Source organism: Crocodylus siamensis, chromosome 13, assembly GCF_052110815.1.
Source record: "Crocodylus siamensis isolate JL-2025a chromosome 13, ASM5211081v1, whole genome shotgun sequence".
Classification (NCBI taxonomy): Eukaryota; Metazoa; Chordata; order Crocodylia; family Crocodylidae; genus Crocodylus; species Crocodylus siamensis.
In genome coordinates, this window is record NC_143407.1 from 28,928,630 (window position 1) to 28,941,140 (window position 12,511).

The window sequence follows — 12,511 nt, forward strand, 5'->3', positions numbered from 1 at the left end:
GACAGTGATTAGATTTTGGACTACGTTCATTCAGTTGTACAGAAAAGATTTCATGAGTCGGTCTGGTCTGTGGGTTGGGGATCAGCTACTACATAGCGTGTTTCTCCCTTCTTTATGCTTAATAAAAATCACCAGCAAAAGCAAATATAGATTCCTCTATGAGCTCATTGCTCACAGGTTGTTACCCACTAATGATCATATTTATACAGAACGAATGGGGGTCTACCGGCAGAGCCGTCTCGACGCACGCGGTATTGTATGACGCAGAGTTGATGAGTCAGCTCAAGCAAGAGAGCCTGGTTGAGAAACCAGGCTGTGCCTGGGAGAATGGATACGGGCAAGAGTGTTGTACCTGTGTGGGGTTTTGAGCATGAAGATGTGGATTCACTACATGGGAAGGAAGGTAGGTTTTGTGCCATGGTGTATTAGAGCAATGGCCCATGGAAATTAGGGATGGGAATGAGTTGCAGATTTCTGGGCTTGGCTCTGAATTTCACCAAGTTTAGGGGCAATCAGATCCAGGCTTTCAGTTGTGCCAGCAAGGAATGTGGATCAGCTGCAAAGTCTGGATTCAGACTGAATGTCTTGGACACATGGGGTCTTCGGTCCTGTGCTATTGTAGCATTCAAAGGACCTCAGTGGGATCTGAGCCCCTTTCTGCTAGAGGCTGCACAGCTACACACAAAGATGGTCTCTGTCCTGAGGACTTCTCAGTCTAATGTAAGCTGGACTGAATAATTAATAGCAGGCTGGGACAGTTTAGAGAGAGGTCTCCCACATCTTGGCTTACAGGGTGTATTTCATTGGGTTGATCTGCATGCACAGGGTTGGTGTACAAAGAGAAGGACTCAGTTTACAAGCTATTAGGTGTGCTCGAGAAGCTATATTATATCAGCATCTGGGAAATGTGAGCTTGCAATTCAAGGCTGTCACAAAAAATGCACATCACCCTGGAGCAGTTTAAGGTTTCATTTTGGCATTTCCTGATTTTTGAATGCTTAACTGAGCAGCAGCCGTCATTCTCTCGTTTGCCAGGGTTACAGAGTGCATGTAAGGGTCATTTAATATGTGGTTATTGTTAGAATTTCTTGTTAAATCCAAATGAAGATACAAAGCAAATCAGCACCCCGCTACGATTCACATTTCTGCCCATTGTGTGTTCCAGCTTCTACTTGTGGTCACAGATCTGACCCCCTGCTGTTTTTAGTGCAGGCATTTGCACTGTCCCACCCTGCAGAACGCACACCACTCAGTCAGCGGCCCTTCCCTCCTGTCCCTGCAAGGCTAGAGTTACTTTGATCACATATGACATTTAGACCAGCTTTGTGCTGGTTTGACTGTATAATATTCAAGCTGATACTGCTCGTATACTAGTTATGTGAAGAGAATGGCATGTAGCCTTTGAAAGAGGCTAATTTTTTCCACTACATCACTCCTTAAAGTGAACCCCTACCCTGTTTGTTACCTGCAACAAGCACGCTGGACACCGTTTGCTTTTTAAGGCAGCTACCCTTAGAAGCAGAGCAATCATTTTCCTCTCCAAAAGAATATTAATATTGACAAGCTGTTTTTGCCATTGGTCTGAGCAAATAAATCTATAGCCAGACACTCTGGAAGATATCCCCAAAGGAAAAATCCTCTTCTGGCAGGGAAGATGGGATTCGTTGACCTATAGTAAAAGAACTTTTCTTTCTACCTTGTATGTTTGTCTGAGCTTGTCAAGACCATTCAAGCCGCAGTTTGGTCTCTAAAGCCTTGGGCGATTACAGTCGGTGCCTACCACTCATACTCAGCATTTATTCCCTAGCAGCTGAGTCTTCAAGCTTCACGTCCTGGTAAAAAAAAAACCTATACAGCTTTTTTCTCCCCTGTCTTGAAGGGAGCCGAGCACCTGAAATGGAGACTTTGTTCTCAATATTCCTTCTGGTTAGGTGATAATTGGCTTGCAAAGGGAATTGAAACTGTGTGCTCCATTCAGGGAGAAGAAACTAATGGAGGCAAGCTGGGGGTTTTAAGCTTGAACAGGAAGGCAAGGAAGCAAATAATTTGCCACCAGCAACACAGAAAATTCATTGTACCCTTTCAGGGAGATCTCACACCTTGGAGTGTCCAGTAGTCTCCGAAAATATGTCTTCTATTCTGACCCTGATTAGAATAGGCCTCTGATTGCAGCCTGCAAGGGCAATTTGTTAATAAGCATTCCCCTTCTGGAGGGGGTGGAGATGAGACTCACTTTGGGCGTATTTGTAGTCCATTCCCAAAATTTGGGCTGCAAGGTTGGGAATCCGCAGGCAGAAATTATTAAATTGAGATTCAGCTGGAGACGTTGATTCCTTCCCCACGCCAGTGTCAAAATGTCACCGACTGCTCCATGAGCACGTGTGTTATGAAAACAATTACAACGGTCTTCCACCTCAGGGTTAAAAAAAAAATAGTGATTCTCACGAGGAAACTGCTGTCACTAATGCACATGGTACTTGTCTTCAGGCCACCTTGAGTCAGTTGCTTCTCCAAACAGCGGAGCCGGTCAGTCCAAAGTATCTGCCTCACACAAGGGGCATTTTTACTGACATGGCGCTGGGTGTTTTTAATCAGTGAGCCGTACTTATTGAAAGCACCCCTGTGTCACGTGCATCTCTTCACACTGAGAAAATGGTGGCGGAGCGCTTTGAACTAAAGCACATCAAATGTGTTTTAATTCAAAGTGCACCACTGCCATTTTTGCAGCGCAGAGGCGTGCTGCACTTCTGATACACGTGACGCACGAGGCTGCCGGAGCGCAGCAATCTGTGTGCTCCAGCAGATGTAATTAACTGAGTTTGCACCAACGCGCTGGATTTCCAGCACATCAGAGCAGGCTCCCCACATCTGTATAAATGCCCAAGGATCTCAGCTGCATTTCCCATGCAGGAGAATCAACTTTTACAACGCCTGCATGATAGAGAATTGGTTTTTTAGCCTTCCTGTATTTTATTGACTCTGACTTGCAACTGAAAACTGTCACTTGTATTATTTAATTTAAACCGTCCTGCTGTAGGAAGACGAATTATGACCTCCTGCTCCTCACCGTGTCTCATTTTCCGCTCATTTCTCTGTCAAATTGGTGTTCAAAGAGCAGTCCTAACCAAGGTCCGCATTTGAATAGCCCCACCAAACTGATGGGCTGGTCCTGTCTCAAGGATACAGAACATTAAAACCACAGGACAAGATTTTCACAATGACGAGTGATTCTGGGTACCCAGTGCGAGGCACTTTACAGGGGTCTGGTTTGCAGAGGTTGACTGTTCAGCACCTTATGGAAATCAAGCTCTTTGAAAGGGCCACCCAGAATAATCAGCTTCTCTTGAACTTGTTGGCCTCTGAATTGGATTTAATCCCAAAGGCTGGAGAAGGGTTTGATCCAGTTTGCATGCTGTTGGTACCTCTTGAAGCAGGAAGCCATGTTGTGTGAGTTGGGAGGCCAGGTGAGAAGCAGCAAGTGGCAGATTGTGCGGGAGTCTGGCTGAGCAGGAAAGCATGAATATCTGGGGAACGTCTGTCATGGATTCCTACCACGTTTCACGACCAGGAGGCACTGGTGACGTGTGAGATCTGGGCATCGTGCCACCTGCCGGCGTTCCAGCTTACCCCCAAACCACTTGGCAACCGCCAGCGCATCTTAATCCTGACTGTCCGCAGGCCTCTCTTTTCCAGGTCAGCGTGTCTCATGACCAGAGATTACCAGCCATAATAAACCAGGCAGTATCATGATCTGTCAACATGACGTGTAGAAAGCATGCTTGTTGCCTGGGTGATCTATGCCCACATTTGGGCTGCCTCCTTCAAACAGGGGTTGAGCTGCTTACAGTTCATTCACCCCTAGCTCATTTGGGATGGGTGAACAGGTTCAGATAAATAGAAACTGACTCATATCCCCCTGCCTATAATTCAAAGCAGGTTAGAAACATACACCAGCAAAGAGCAGAGATATGGAAAACACAGAAAAAGTGATCTCAGCTCTTGCATTTATAGTAGGCATGGACCCAAACTGTAAGATTTAGATCCAGATTTTCCAAGTCTCCCAAATCTGGACAAGTTTGGATCAAAGGTTTTTGCTTTGTGCCTATCTTACATGGGCAGAACGTGGAGGTGGGTCCAGGTTTCTGGTGTGAATCCTTTCCAGGGTTGGGTGCTCAGATCCAGGATTTGGATTTCTCTTGTCTGGGCCGATTTTTCTTTCGTGGCACCTGGTGGTGTTCTCATATTCGCAGTGTTTCTTCCTTCCCTACTCCAGGGTAGATGTTGTTATGACTAGACAAAAGAGCTCTTCTGCCCAGAATATCTCAGATGTTTCCTTGGGAGGCAGCCATCCCTGGTGCTCATCATTCCTTTCTCAAATGTCAGTATTTACACAAAGGTAGGGGGTGAGTATTAGTCGCTGACAGCTTCTTGGCTAATTGGTGGAGACTCCAGTAACACCCCGATCAACCCACCTGTCAGCCTCAGAGAAATGTTCCTCTGAAGATGCCCTTGGCCGGCTTTCCTGCTTACAGATGCAACAAGATTTCCCAAAGAGGGAAAACTGAACAGTTCATGGACTTGGTTTATTTATTAAAATGTGTTCCCCTAACAGGGGCATGTTCCTTGCGAGGTGTTTGTGCTAACCCCTGCAGTTTCCCATCGTCATGTAATATTCATCCCAGATCAAGGCCATACAGCTCACTGTCATTCATTATATACAGAAACTGAGCCAACCGGGGGAAACTCCCAAGCAAAATCCTTGGGATCAGACAGCTGTAGGGAAGAGATTTGGCATTGTTATAGTTTTCAGAGCATCTTCAAACATCATTCAAGATGACCAATAGCAAAGTCTGACTATCAGAAAAGCAAAATGCAGTGACACTTTTAAGGCTTCCTGGTAACTTTTGCAGGACAATTAGGATTATTGTAAGCTTGGAGAGTCAGGCAATCACAGCGATTTCACTCCGAAAAGCAATACAGTGGATTACAATTTTATTCTGCCAAGGTTGTTTTGACCTTGGCAATGCCTTTCTTATCTACTGGAATAACTGGTTTTGCGTCTTTAGGGAAATCCACATAGCGTGCTGGAGCCTTATATTACTGGGGCAATAATTTGCCAGTAGGAATGTAAAGGCTGGGGAATGAGTGAGTTTTATTCGAACATTTAAACTGTGCACCTTTTCTGCCTTCGCTAAGGGTCTTGAATGTTTTGCTTTAGCTCGTATAAACAGGTGAGCATCATTTTCAGGGATAGAGGATTGTAAAAAGAGAAAAGATATTTGCAGTCTAGCCGCAAAACAACATGCTGACGTGAAGCCCCAAGCTGTTCTTGCTCCCTTTCGACAGCCACAACTTGGAGTGATGCAAAGGGCAGTATGCGAGGGAAAGCACCCACTACCCCGGTGGCTACCAGAGAGATTTACTTGCTTGTGGGGAGAATGTACCTCTGCCAGGAGCTAAGTAGTGTCACGTGGCAATCTGACTTGAGGGAGCAGCAGGTAACCTGCCTTTGATCCTCCTTGAATTGCTCACAGCTTCATGACCCATGTCAATGCTTTGACCTCCTTTGGAGGTAGGAGGTGGAGGCAAGGAATACCATTCTCAGCTGAAGGCTGCACCGAGACAAGCCAAACCCTGAAGCAAAAATAAAGAAAAAGAAGGAAGACATCAGATCCGGCTCTGCAGCCCAGTCTTCCAGAGAACATGTTCCCCGGTCAGCTGGAGTCAGAGGCCCTGGAAAGCAGTGCCGACTGCTGTGTCTCATGTTCTGGCTCTCATCAGAGCAACAAGGGAATAAGGGACAACTGGTTGCTTAAACTTTTCCAAATGTGGTCTGTGTTCCAATAAAATAAACAGTTATGGGGGGGAATGAAGCTCCAGGCACATACTCTGGCAGCCAGTTGCTCTCTTAATTGCAGGAAGAACAGTGGCGATATTTTTTTCCAGCTTTCTGATGAGAAAAGCGAGTTGAAGAATCAGAGCTGAAGTTTCCCTTTCCCCTCACCCCCTATTGAAGCTCTATTTTCCTTTCCTTTGAGGGAATGCAATTTATATAAAGAAACATGAAGCATAAATAGAAGCTGCGTCTACTGAATCTAGAGACTTGCCCCAAAGAGGAGCTTGATGCAGTCCTGCTCAGTTTTATGGCAGTTTCTGCACGCTTTCCTTGAAGGTCTCTCTTATTCAGTAGGACTTACTACAGTGGGACCCATTTGTCAGTGGGAAGTTTGCCATTGGCATAAGCGGCCATTGCCTCATTCGGGGCCGGGTCCAACTCAGTGCATCTGTGATTCTCTAGGACTGCTCATTTCTCCCCACCCCGGGTCCCCACACCTGGGCTCTGAGGGTCCTGCAGTTGGCCGAGGTGACTCTCACCGCTACTTCCACACTGTTGGGACGGATTGCATAATTATTACCACTCCCTGTCACCTGCAAATCACAAGGACTTTCCACACCTTTAATCCTCCCATGCTCCTGTAACATGGGTCTAAGCCCCATTGCACAGACTGGATACCCACGGTACAGCACCGTCTCTGTGCTCCTGTCTGACACTTACCTAGTGCTGAGGATGTCAGCACGTAATGCCTGGACCTCACACTACGCTGCTGTAACTAATGTTGCTCTCTAACTGTATTCAGCATTTCTTTCTCCTTTTTGTGGGTCATCTTTGAAGGAAGAGGTAAGTAAACTGAGGAAGACACTTGTTCAATGTTTCTATAAGACTGAATCAAGGAAATTTCCTCCTTGCTCTTGAACTACCTATTGCTCATGCATTTGGCCAAGAAATGATAAGCCTCTAGAAGCCAAAAGCAAGCAAAACAAAAAAAAATACAAATAAACCCCTGAGCAGATGCACAAAAATCTTTCTAGGCTTTATTCCTTTGACATGCCGCCCATTTAGGAATTAGAAGTCACAGCCATGCTCTTGGCCAACTTATTGCCTGCCCATTGGATGCATCTGGCTGGTACATGGTGCATCTTTAAGATCCACAAAATCTTCTGTTCCCCAGTTCCTGTGTCTTCTCCTTCCCGCTCTCTCCAGCTCTTTTCCCTGCTTATTATCCCATCCCACCCACCTCCACCCAACTCATTTCTTTTTCCCCAACTACTTAGTACAGGCATCCTGCCCTAGCAGCTCCTTCCTCTTTCACCCACATGTCCACTAGTCTTTAAAAAAAAACCACGAACAAACAAACTGGCAGCAAATAATACACCTCTAACTATTTGCTAGTGACTTTTATATTGTGGCCTCACATCCTTTGGACTAGCAGTTCTCAACCTTTTCACACCCAAGGCACCCCTCAGAAAATAAATGTCAGCTCTTGGTTTTTACTCCTTTTTTTGACTCTGCCAAAACAGCAAAGCAATTCTCCTGTTGCAGAGAACTCAGAAAGACACCAACAGGTCAGGATGTTTTTGACACTATGGATTCCTATTTAAAATCTCTGAGTTTGCTTTGTGAATCATGTGTAGGTGTTTGCACATCGAATAGTGCTAATATTGCGTTGCGCCCTGTGGAATAACGGTATGAAAGAAATGGAAGAAGAAAAAATGGAAAGGGAAATATTGCAAGTGGTGAAGAAGCTCAAACAACAATGTTGGACATGGACTTAATTAGGAAACTGAGAAGTGAAAACATATTCTAAAGCTAAAGTAAAGTGTAAGAGAGTGGGAGAGGGGTATGAATATCGTGCAGCATGTAAAGAGAGTGGGGGGGGAGCCTGAAATATGACTCTGCAGCACTCCCTCCAGAAAACGGCATCTGAGCAATGAACTGTAATATAGTGCCACGACTCCACTAGGGTGGGAGTCAGGTACCCCCCACCACAAGAAAAAGGGGCTAAATATTCCTGTCCATTGAGGGGTTAGGGTCAATCTCCATGTTTTAGGAAAGGTAAAGGGTAAAGAAGATCATTTGGGGATCTAACAGGAAAGGAAGGTAAATAATGAGGGGAGCAGAAGTGGGGGCTTTAGTAAATAAAGTTAATTTTGGGATGAGAACATATGAAAGAATACAGAGGCACCAAAGCAGTACTGCAGGTATGTTAAGTAGGCTAAACATAATCTAGAGATGTTTTTTTCTTATATTATAAAGAGGTAAAAGCAGTTCCAGCTAATATATACAGATATTCACCAGCCAGTAAGTTAGTGTCTATAGCCAGATTGTTTTAATATCGCTAGTGCAGATGGTAAGTTGTAAGACTTGCTGTATATTATTTCCTTGGTAAATATTTAATAACTCCAACCTCATGCAGTTCCTATTTATTACTCTAATGTTGGAGTTTTGCTTCTATATTTGCCTGACTGAAAAGAAGTAAAAAAAGAAGTTGTGTGACGCTCAATCCCTCTTTCTGTCCTGAACTCACTGGGTGGTGGGTCAGCAAGGGGGGGCTGCTTAGAGAAATTGATAACTTATTCTTAAATCTAAAAGGCTTTCTCCTTTTTGCCACCCTATAAAATCTCCACAAGATGTGCCATTTCAGAAGTTTGCTTTTCAATTATTAAAATGATGAAAAGGAAAAAAGAGACTTGCTAAAATACTTATTCTGCTTGGTCTCCCATTGAGGAGGTTATAATGGGAGCAATGTTCCTAGTATTATTCCATTCTTTCAAAATACGTTGTGGATTCTCTTGGCATCGAACAAATTTCCTTTCCTCCAAAAAACATTATTTCTGAGGCTTCGGCTGCAATTTAATATTCCAGAGTAGAACTGGCTGGGAATGCACACAATTTTCCTACTGGAAAATGAAGGCTATAATACACATGCAACTCAGTTATTTTAGCAGGGGCATTTTTATGGTGAAAATTATGGTTTAACCATTGCTGTTTTAGATCTAATCAGCTGTCCCATAGTCAGGTCTCATATTTGAAATGAAGAATAATCTAGAGGTCAAAGTCTAAATGTGTGTCAGGGCCCATGGTTTCTTTTCCTTATTATACAAAGTTTCTATATGCCTTTTACCCACTGGGCCTTCTGCAGAAACTAGTATAATCATTGTGTTGATACTTGTGACATATAGAGGCCCTAGAGTCTCTTGATCTGTATATTTTGTATTTAGATTCCCAAACTAGGGATGCGGGGAGCAAGTTTGGATCTGGATATATGAACTTCTCTAGAAGTTCACTGCATTTGGTTCTAGGATTTCAGGTTGGCTATTTTTCAAGTTTAGAAATCAGGTATAAGATTCAATTCTTGGTATTTCTCAGAGCTTTCTCGGAGGTCGGGTATGACACTTGAGTAATGGTAAAGCATTCCAGATGGTTTGGTTTGGTTTTTCCTTTTAAATGCATTTGGCTCTCTCTTTAAACTGAGGTGCCGTGTACTGTCCAGCTCTCCTTAATCCCAGCACAAGCCAAGCTGGTACCTGCTTTCCCTCTGTTTCCCTTGGGTGTGACTTTCATCTGGAACCAGAGGGAACTTGTCATTTTGCCCTTGGATGATTTTGCATCAGCCACCTTCATTTTCATACAAGTCTTCAGGTTAGCTGGGTGAGAGGATGTCAGCTTACGGTTTTGGCATCATTGACCAAACTCAAGACTCCTTGTTACTTAACTTTCATAGATTTCATAGACATTAGGGGCTGGAAGGGACCTTATGAGATTGAGTCCAGCGCCCCCGCCATCGGCAGGAAGTCAGCTGGGATCAAGTGATCCCAGCAAGGAAAATTTAAAGAGTCCAGAGTAGGTGCTTGCACCATCTCTGGGGGGTGTTGTTCCAGACCCTGGACACTTGCACCATAAAGAACTTTTTTCTTATTCTAGTCTTAATTGGCCTTCCTGGAGTTTATGGCCGTTAGACCTTGTTATCCCTTGGGGAGCTCTGGTCATCTACCTGTATGTAGATCTTTGCTCTTTATGATAGCTTTGTCTTTTTCCTGCGGGCATGAAGGATGTCGGGTCTTTCACTGTACTAGCAGAAGGCTGTGAGCCATCAGAATGGGAAGAGAGACCAATTACTATATATATTCACTTTGGAGGAACAGAGCATTAATACAAGAAGACATCTATTTCTCATGTTTGCAGGTAGCCATCCCTCTCTCAGTGTAAAAAATTGCTGGTCCTACCATACAAAAGCTGGTGCAGCTGTGCAGATCTGGGAACTTCTCCCTAGAGCAGAAGTGTGGCTACAACCAAAATCCCAAACTCCAACACCCTTGAACATGGGGATATTAAACTCACAAGCCCATCAGACTCAAAATGCTGTAAGATACATGAGATGCAGGTCTGGATCCATATTTAGCCTGGGGCTAGGGCAATACTACCAACAAATTACACGTGAAATTAAAGATGCAGTTACTCAAACCAGCCACGCTGGCACTTTAAGATGGCTGACACAGCAGCGATATGCACTGCCGTGTGTTCGTGTTCCAGCGTTACAACTGCTTCAGCATTTGGACAGAGGGGCACCGGCAAACACTGGATGGATGCTGCTCCCTGTCCGTTCCAGCATTGTCGGCACTGCTCTCCTGTCAGCAAACCTCACCGCCACTGCCTGGAGTCTGAGAAGAGAGAGAAGTGGTGGCAGGCCCTACGATCAGCAGGCTCCGAATGCGTGGGCCAAGTACCTTCTCACATCTGTGAGGTCCTCAAAGAATGGCTAACAACTGGCCTCCAACTACCTAAAACATGTTTTTGGAAGGGAGCGGAGTTCTGGTCTTATCAGAAGGGGCCTGTGGACGTGGGCATGAATTACATTTCTGCTGTTAGTACGGTAGGATCCAAGCTGTGTGGAGTGTTATAGATGCCTTGAATTACCCCTGTCTGGCTCTCTTATTCTCCAGCCTCTAGGAGGTTAGTAGTTTTAGCACACTACCTATATCTTGCTCCTTTAAGATCCTTAGCTACTTGCCCAGACCCCCCAGCCTGCCTCTCTGGTAGTCCTGTGGTGGGTAGGTGTGCATGGCTGCAGAACGATGGGGCCTGGAGTCAAGTCCCTGCCTCTTCCCCATTGCTGCTCTCTTCTTCTGCCTGTTTTGGGCAGGACCTGGCAAGTCATGGGGTCCCCTTACACCCTTGGAAGGGGAAGCCTCAGTGCAGGGAGCCCCCACCTTCACTCCTTTCATATTTACTGCCACATGCATGGTGTCTCCTTTAGGCTATAGAAGTGGAGATGACAGGCACCTATTGCATTGCCCTAACCTGGATTGCAGCGTCTCACTTGCAATTAAGACTGGATTCTAATGACAGTTTGGATCAAAAGCAATTGAGCAAAGTACTGTTCTGGCAGTGTTTACAATTTCTTTGCTAACTGCCTTGTTTCATTGATTTAATTAAGGGCTATACCACCACTGAGTGTCAGAAAATTACAAAACATGGAGTACATTTGAAAATATTTTAAGTGTACACAAGCTTAAATATCCAAAAAACTGTCACTGAAATGATTCTTGTTAAAGCTGAATATGCACAATGTTTAGTAAATTATTAGGCTGGCAAATACCACTCACTTGGTTCACTTGCCTGCAGTCTTTGCTTTTTTTTGGTTGCAGTTCTGTTGGTTGACAATCAGCCATGCCAGTGTAGACCCCCTGGGAGGTAAGATGGTGGCTGTAGGAGTTTTGTGTCTTTTTAATGGCATGCAAACAGTTTTGGCAAAGCAGACTCATTTGGGGCCAGCACAGACAGCCACCCAAAGCATCTGCCCAGTGCTGACCAGCCAGCCCTGAAGAACCTCTCTTTGACACCAGCCAGCAGCATGGTTGATGCTGCTGTCATGTCGAAGACATAATTGATGCCTTTTGCAGATGTGCCTGAGGGATGCCCAGGTGCCTAGGCTGCTCTGTGAATAACTACCTGATTTATAGTATATTCCTTTCTCAACTTCCAATGCATTCTCTTCAGTCAAGTGATGGATGTACCATCTAGAACAGCAGAGGGATATGTGCTGAGTGCCCTGGGAGAATTAGTACGCATACTTTCCAGTACAACAATTCTCCTGTAGTTTGTCTACAATAGCAGTACCCTCAATTGCCCTCAGTCATCAGAGTATTTACTTGCCCTTGAGACATAGTGTCTGCAAATCCATGAAAACCCAAAACTGAGTGAGAGAGGTCCTATGCAGCACAGATATAGATTAAGCTTCTAGCACTGCTGAGAGACAGATACTATCCTGGCGCCTTAATGATCCAAGTGCCTTGCAAGAAGAGTGGTGTGCGTGTGTTCGGCAGAGTGCTGTATTATTCGCTAGAGGTCTCTCAGCAGTAGTTATTCTTCCCATTTTATAAACTGACCAATTACAAAGGCATGAAATGACTTTTGGGATCACTGAAGGGCAAAAATTGGTCTGAACACAAGATCTGATGAATGCTGGCAATCACTGTTAGACTGGAATCTTGTTAGCAGTGGTCACTATAATCAGTGGTCTGGTTCTGCCTTCCTCCAATCCAGACAGCATGCTTAGAGGTTAGCAGCTGGTGAGATGTCTAGATTTCATAAAAGTGGAAAATACAGAATTACAAAGGTTCTTGGAGCAAGAAGAGAATGAAAATAACTAATTCCCATTGGTATCTTCCT

General features: G+C 44.7%; 1 protein-coding gene and 1 long non-coding RNA gene across 4 annotated transcripts in view; one reads left to right on the forward strand and one right to left on the reverse strand.

Annotated features, from left to right (window-relative positions):
- The window catches only part of LRRC75A (leucine rich repeat containing 75A), a 167,191-nt gene that overhangs the window by 128,841 nt on the left and 25,839 nt on the right, over positions 1-12,511 (forward strand). The window lies entirely within an intron of this gene.
- Positions 1-12,511, reverse strand: part of LOC149854147 (uncharacterized) — a 56,735-nt gene that overhangs the window by 3,732 nt on the left and 40,492 nt on the right. For both annotated transcript variants that reach the window (XR_016438899.1, XR_016438898.1), the window contains one exon: positions 5,445-5,634. This is a non-coding gene — a long non-coding RNA (uncharacterized LOC149854147). The remainder of the gene's footprint in view (positions 1-5,444; positions 5,635-12,511) is intronic.